The sequence below is a fragment of the Calliopsis andreniformis genome, unplaced genomic scaffold (genome assembly GCF_051401765.1).
Source record: "Calliopsis andreniformis isolate RMS-2024a unplaced genomic scaffold, iyCalAndr_principal scaffold0001, whole genome shotgun sequence".
Lineage (NCBI taxonomy): Eukaryota > Metazoa > Arthropoda > Insecta > Hymenoptera > Andrenidae > Calliopsis > Calliopsis andreniformis.
In genome coordinates, this window is record NW_027480422.1 from 112,041 (window position 1) to 120,603 (window position 8,563).

The 8,563-nt window shown below is 38.9% G+C and overlaps 1 long non-coding RNA gene across 1 annotated transcript; it reads left to right on the top strand.

The window, feature by feature from the left end:
* Positions 1-206: 206 nt before the first annotated feature.
* On the top strand, positions 207-5,711 carry LOC143186546 (uncharacterized). The gene is made up of 5 exons (XR_013003074.1): positions 207-230; positions 5,184-5,258; positions 5,347-5,464; positions 5,561-5,604; positions 5,673-5,711. It is a non-coding gene; the product is annotated as an uncharacterized LOC143186546 (long non-coding RNA).
* The last annotated feature ends 2,852 nt before the right edge of the window (positions 5,712-8,563 follow it).

Genomic DNA, 8,563 nt, shown 5'->3' on the forward strand with positions numbered 1-8,563 from the left:
TATGATTTCGAATTCGAGAGCTAGCTTAGAAAATTTCCCCCTCTACCGCACACACTACTATACAAGCTATGTGTACATGAACTTGACGCTTCGCGACCGACTCCGGACATTTGCGGAAAGTAGAGATAGTGGTAATATGAGTCTTACTCTCTCACGCTTGAAACGCCATATTCAACTGTTCAAACCCCTACAAGCGGCACGAGCCACGCGCGATGTTTCCGATTGCTGAGGTATTTTTAATAATTCAATATAGCATTGAATCGTACGAATGTAGTGGTATTTATCAAACGACACATGATATTTGTATGTGTATAACTTTTGCATGTGTCCCATTCTAAATACCACTACATCCATATTATTCATTGTTTGCCCACATCGATGCCTTTCTCGAGATAGACCCTATCTCCAAATATCGTTTTTATATTAATATGAAGATCGTGCATATGTGTGCGTGTATATACATATACGTATACATATACAGTTATGTTACGGACAAGAGCCGCACTCGGGTCTGGTCCTGGCTCTCGTCCGTGACTGGTAGCCGATTTAGCATCTTTGCTCTTGGTCACGACCGAAGAAGCAAAAAAGAAGGTCGGAACCCATCGTGACACTCAGGGAGGACACACGATGGGAGGGCTGCCCCACGGATGTGTGAGGACGCACCGGTACATGGGGACCAGCCGACACGGGCGAGGTTGGCCACCCCACCCCGCTTCCCGGGAAGAGTTCCTCGACGGAGAGGCGCAGGTACGAAGCCACGGGGGCCATCTCCCGGGCAGACGATGGCAGCGGACCCCAGAAGAGCGAATTCTACTACTGCGCCTCGGATCCACGCCGCAGGAAGAGTTCCAGGGGGACTCAGGGAGGACCTGCCAATCAACCATCAACCTTCGAACAGCGCGACGAATAATTGGTCGCGAGACCGCGCAAACTGAGCGAGCCAATCGGGGCACAGTGGGGGAAGCGTCGCGTGCAGAGATCCTGCCGCACGCAGCGATCTCGGCCTTCTTCTTGTACGGGACGCTGACCAGGTCACAGGTGGTGAGTCTTCCTCCATTGTTCTCCCCGGTTGACTCGGACTAGATTGTTCGCAAGCGAAAACTCGAGAGGGCCGACTCCTGGTGGTCGTATAGGCCGTGGTACAGGACGAAAGCCTTCGCGTGCGGGTTTCTTGAAACCTGCGGGCTCGGTCAAACGGCGAGTCTGCGGCTTAGCGGCGTGTTAGCTAACGGTTGTAGCGTGCGGATACATCTTCGGCTTGCTGATGTAACTTCGGTGCAACAGCAGCCACGGTGGCGGTTCTCCTTCGCGTGCCGAACGTGCGTTTCAACCTCGTCGTCGGTCGAAACCTTGCTACGTGATTGTATTAGTGGCGAACGGGTAACTTCCCGCGGTCACGTGTCGTGGGACAGCGCGTGTACGAAATCGACCAAGTCCTGCAAGTTTCTCGCTGAAATATATCTTTTATTACCAGCGAAAACCGTGTATTGACTGGAGTTCTCGCCGTAAGAACCCGAAATCTTGAAGCGTTCCTCACCCTGCGCTCGAAAGGACCTAGCTCCTCTCCGCGCGAAGAGCTCGCCTGGGCCGCGGGTTTCGGAAAACAGGAGACGCGTTCCACGCCGGTATCGAAAGATAGCTGGCGACCACGGAAAAATCAAGGCATAGGACGCGCCGTGGCCAAATCTGCACGCCCGTAATATATTATTTTACATATATAAGTAGGTACTGATGAAACTCAAATCAATTCTAAATAGAAATATATATATATATTTGATAGAATATATCATATATATATATATCATATATATATATATATATATATATATATATATATATATATATATATAATATATATTAATGTTATATATATATATATATATATATTAATATTATATAATATTAATATTATATAATATTATATATATATAACATTAATATTATATAATATTATATATATATATAACATTAATATTATATAATATTATATATTTTGATTGATAATAATATTATATTTTGAGTCAGGTTTGGATTAGGATCGATAGATTTTATAGACAGTAATAATACGATCGAGGGCCTTTTCGTCCATACGAACAAGAGCCGCAACCACACCCAAGCGCAGTATCCGCATCATCACTGTAGTGGATTGGAGTACTTTTCGTAGCATTCTGCATATCTCGCCGTCCGAGAGCAAAGGAACCCGAATCGTCTACCAGTCATGGACGAGAGCTGCACTCGGGTCTAACCACAGCTATCGAATCGAGTACGAGTCAATCGACTACTCAATAGACTACCTGTAACGTTACTGTATACGTGGATGAACGTGACGTTTCTTTCATTCTACAAATAAAGTTTTATGTATGTTGTAAATAATCTTAATCATGTCGTGTTTGATATCATTTCCATCGGGAGAGCACAAGGAATTGACTGGTATTACTTGCGTGAAAATCCGTTGGCGAATAAGAGACTTCAATTTTTCCTATTTAAATCCCTAATGCTATCCTTGTTTTTTTATGGCCTCCTTTTTCTCGGGCGTCGAGCTCGTCGCGATGGTTCCAAGAATTGGTTTCTCGGAGGCACATATCATACGAAGTAATGGGGATAGACTGCGGATCTCGTCCGTGTAGAGTGTAGGTGCAGACGAAACGGCTCTCGGCCGCAACATTACTGTATCTACATAAATACAGGGAAAAATTTATTGTCTATAACAAATTTTCTTTTAAATTATTATTTTCAAGGATATGATAGTCAGGTTCACAGGAAAACCATTTTCAGAATTTGTGCCTACCGTTCCTGCAGCAGATCCTCCCGTATCGGTTTTAGAGGACAATGTATGGCATGTGGCACTTGACACGCAGGCGAGACTTCCTGCGGTACTGTCTACTCGAGCAGGTTTTCCTGTGTTGAAAAGCACTACACTTTCGATGCAATATCTCGGAAACCATTTAAAAAAAGATACATAATTTGTATGTCGTTGAATTTGTCTTGAAACGAACGACAAAGTGATCTGAAAAAAAGTATATAGTTCAATTTAAAAAACTGAACCTATCATATCTTTGAAAATAATAATCTAAGAGATAATTTGTTATAGCCAATAAATTTTCCCCCTTATATCATGCTAATTTCATATAAACAGTTTTTTATATCTTAAACAATTTAGGAAATAATGGACTGTACAGCGTACGCGGGACACCCTGTACGTCTACATAGGTGGTAACACGCTAGGTTAGGAGCTAGCGATGCGAAGCGCAACGCGAGCTGAACATGACCGAGTGTTACTCGAAATCGCGACAGTTAATCGACCGTATTGTGATATTTCAATTCCCTATGCGTGTCTGGTGCTATATCCAAACGCACAAGGCTGTTTTAAATATACATGTGATCTACTGCATTTATTTCTTCATTATACACAATGTACCTGCGACATCAGACGTGTATAGGATCTCACAATCTCACCTCGTAAGTGTAATGAAACGATGGACGTCAAGATGCACGGATCCTATACCTGTCATCTATGTCTTTACCATTGTTCGAGTTCGGATCCCGTTCAAAGCTGCAACTTTTTTTTTATTCTACAAGTAATTTTAATATACAATTCCAATCTTTATATAAATTTGATTTTATATTACTTTGGCTCAAATTGTTATTTTATTCTATAAAAGACTGGTTGTAAAAAAATGAGAACTGTGCAACTGTGTCCTATGGCTATCTGTATGGCTAAAATATGAATTATATTTTCTGCAGTACTTCATAAATTAAGTAATATATGCAACGAGGTATTCTAAAGCTAAAAAACTAAAAAGAAATTAAGTATGAAATAAAAATGTCACTACTTTGAACCCGTATGATAGCAAAAACGGGCTCCGTATTCTTGTCTTCATGAGCTTTCGTAAATATGTCTGGGTAAATGAAAATACCGCGCGCGGTTTGTTTCGCTTGTCGGCAACTTGAACAGTATTTCAAGAGCAACAGAGTAAGGTTCACTTCACATTTGCATTCTCTTTTGACTTTTCGAAGCTATCCGAAGTGACCCGAAGCGCCGAACTCACGTACACACGGCTCCTAAGGTGGTGTGTGTAGTGGAGGGGGAAATTTTCAGTAACTCGCATCGCCAATTTGGGTGTCACAGATTCCGATTCCACATCGGCAGCCTTTCAAATTAGGCGCCGCCTGTTTCGCAAAAGTTCAACTAAATTTGTCACATTTTTTGCTCTGTTTTGTCGATAATCCAGCCAAAAGCAATACTGTGGTTTGGTGTTACGGCCTGACACTTTTCGTCCTTATATGAGAACATTTTGAACTGGGAATGGGTTCATTCGATAGAAAAAAGTACAACGCAGGGCAGTCAATTCGTGATTTCGTTAAATATCTCTGAAATATTCTGTAGAGTAATGTTTATAACTGGTTTCAAGCATATAAACTTATTCCAACTTCACCTTTGACGCCTTCTCTATTACATTCAATTTGAACTTCGCGCCTTGAAGTTAGTGTCACACGTTGTCACTGTTGCGTGGTTATTTAGTGAAACGTTCTATTAATTTAAAACTGAATGAACTTATTGGATCGGAAGAGAAAATGTGCTATTTAATTGTACATCTTGTCTGTTTGTGTTACAATTCTGGAATGCAATGATCTTCTTTTCAATTGTTGCTAACAATTAATATTCCTTTTGTTTTTCTACTGGGTGAAATTTAAACCCAAATGTACAATTATTTAAAATACAACATTATGATTTACATTCATAGCTTATGATAATCGATTCATTTAGATCTCCCTCGAAACTATCTTCGTGATGGCGCACCTTGAGACTTCTACCTAAGTTCAAATAATTTAAGAATATAAGAACGCGACATCACACAACATTTTAACTTACCCTTCGAAACTGCAATCTGATTTCGATCGATCGACTGTATATCGACAATTTCACGTTTTAGGGATTACAGTAATAATTGTCAATCTATAAATGGCTCGATAGCAGTCGGTAGTTAATGTTTTATACAGTAGATGTAACAAATGTCCATTTGTTAAGAAATAGAATTATATTTAACGTTAAAGATCTTTTATTAATAAAATCCGGTAAGGTTTCGCCAAACACGGATTGTAATTTTATTTTTTCTATCACATTAGGAATTATTAACTCATAACTTGTACAACATGGATCTAAAATTGTTGGATTTTCATAGGTATGGGAGAGTCGTCTTACTAGGACACGTGGTAGCACAATGAATACACCTTTCAATCCTTTGCATCTGTATATTGTAAGTGCGAGAGAACGAAAAAAAACTTGAATGTCGTGAATGATGACATTATACGAATCTGCTATAATGAAGCTTATAATGTGAAAAGAAACACAGCGTTACAAAAATAAAATTTCGCCACGCGTATACATTTGAGGCCCCGTTCGATATAGCGTTCGCACAGAGCACACCAGCGCCTCCGCACCGCGGCGCCACATACCAAACAGGTAACAGAAAAATAATTTCTCCATAACCGGAAAACAATTAATACCGCGAACCGCGTATAATTATTATTCAACAAAAATAAATGACATTTTAATCAGTTTTGATAAATTTGTATATAAATTTGTATATAAATTTGTGTTTGGTATTCTAATAACATTTTTCATGGAATGCAAATATAGTCTCTTGTATAAGTTTTCATAAAACCTGAAGAATAAGCAGTTTTCAAATGTGCAAAGTTCACTGTTGTAAAAGTTATTCTAAGGTTAAAATGTATCCACTAATTCTCTTCGGATTTGCTGTCACGGATCATTGATGTGATCGTATCATAATTATGCGATTAAAAATTACTATTTTACATTTTACAGATCAATAACAATAAATTAAATTCGATTAAACGAAACGGTTTGTTATCCAAATGATGCGTGTACATAGGTTACAGCGTCTTATATCTTGTTATTTTACTGTAATTTTTTGAAACTGTATGTATTGTTGCGTCACGAGTACGCTACGGGGGACTATATACAGTATTTATGAGATTTAGGCTATGTATGCCATCCTCGGGATCGTCGCAATGTTCGAAAATCGGGAATTGATCAGGCTGTTGTCACTTAACCCCTTACGTATAAGTGTACCAATAGTTTAATTTATTATATCTCGTTTCGGAGATAAGATGAGACGTTATTACAAGTATGATTTACAATAATTGATTAACCTTATAACTATGATGGTAGCGATTAACGAAGACCTAATGGCTCGGCTTTAGGAGATTTACAAAGGTTTTTGACTCGCAGGTTTACGTCGCGTGACCAGCGATGGGCGAAATATTCCTTACTCGCATATCGATAAAGGAATCGGTGTGAGACAAAGGTTACGGCAGGTTTTAAAGGAGTTGATTGGAATTTTGTTCGAATGGTGGGGCCGAATGATCTGCCGCAGTTGATGCTTACTCTGGCGAAATCTATTCTTAAAATGCAAATTATATATTAAGTTGGTCATGGACACACTTTTAACACCAGCTCGGTTAGTGTAACGCTGAGGTTATTAAAATACCAGGTTGCACGGACACTCGGTTTGAAGCAATACTTCTGTTGAAATGTTATACATATTACGGTATGATTTAACCGGAACGTAACAGTATTATCAATGGTGTATGATTAAAATATTGGTCGACAGGAATGAGAAGTTTACTATGTATTCGAAACTGTGGCTGATGTACAGGGTACAAGATCTGTCGAGATAATGAACGAATTTGTTCCTTAAAGTTATCGCGTTTATCATCAGTTATTATAATTGTCTTGAGAGTATTTACGAATAATTGCTTTTTGCATGATTTATATACGGAGTATAACAATAATTCGATTATACCCTTTTTTGCATTCGAAGCATAGTGCCCTTTTATTATTATTATCCGATAAAGTAACTTTTACGGTATATAATATTATAGTTTCGATGTGTTGATAATTTTATTAAAAGAGAATTTGCATGATGTTCGTGCGACGTTTTTCATCGGTGCATTCCCTTAGAGATATTTTAAATTGATTTAAAATGCAGATTTGATTGTTCAATGCAACAATTCTTTTACGCGTTTGTGTTATGTACTTATTTATGAATTTATTATAGTATTTTTCTCGAGTTTAAAAACAAAAATAAGATATCGAGTATTTCGATTCTTGAAGAATTTTGAAGAATTTCAATGTGTACGGGAATACGTTGTTGAAGAAATACACTATGCGTATACGGATAAATGATTTTTCATATACGAAGGTGTTATTGTTATTAGCGCCCTTCTGTCGTATTGATCGATAAATAACGATATGAATAATATTTTCTCACAAGTTGAATGAATTTGTCAGAGTTAGTTTTGCGAATGACCGACGGATGTGTTGAGGGCACATTAGTAAATTCGGTATACGTAACGCGTATACATCTGTGTATATAAATACATGAATGTGTGTACACGCGTGCTCATATACAGGATGTTCAAAAAAACCATTCAATATTTATATGGTACATAGGATACACTGTACTGAGTAAAAAAGCTTTAGTAAACATAGGTCGAAAGGTCAACCGTTTCTGAGATATAAACATTTTTGTTTGCTAGTATCACGATTGACTTAATTGCTCCTATCGCATGCGATGTTTACTTTAGTGTTTACAAACCGCGTTCTGAATGTTCTTATTCAAGTGCCAGCAGCAGATTTCATTGAGAACCAGTCAGTTGTGAATCGGCGATTGTAGATATTACACAGTTACTAAGTATCGTGAAAATGTCAGCGAATTATTCGAATGAAGAAATGGCAGATATGCATTTAATGTATGGCCGTGCTAATGGAAGTGCTTTATCTGCACGACGTATTTACGTGAAGAAACTTCCTAATCGAAGGGTTCCCTCTTACATGCTGCTTCAAAAACTTCACCAACGTCTTTGTGAAACGGGGTCACTTACACCATGCCATCGAAACTCTGGCAGACCTAGATCTGTATCGATACCTAATACGGAGAATCGTATTTTATGGTTTGTAGAAGAAAATCCCGAAAACAACGTAAGAAGAATATCCGATGCCACAGGAATCGGTACTACTCTGGTCTGGAGGACGTATCATGAGCAGTTACTCTATCCATACCATACCCAACGGGTACAAGCCCTCACTCTACCGGACTATCAGGCAAGAACAGAATTTTCACAGTGGCTACTCACAAAATGTTCTGTGAATCCGAATTTCGTATCTCGCATTTTATTTGCTGATGAAGCTGCATTTACGCGAAATGCAATTACAAATTTCCATAATAATCAAGTATGGACGGAAGAGAATCCTCATGCATTTATTCAATCAAAACACCAACACCGTTCCTCGTTAAATGTTTGGATGGATATTGTGAGAGATCGCCTTATTCGCCCTGTAATACTCCCAAATCGGCCTTCAGTTGCTGCTTATTTCAACTTCTTGGTGAATACATTACCTCAGTATTTGGACGAAATGCCTTTGGCAGAAAGATTATCGCTGTGGTACATGCATGATGGGGCGCCACTTCATTTTGTGCGTAATGTGAGAGACCACTTAAAAATGGTCAAAAGTCGGTCAAAAGTGGATTGGACGTGG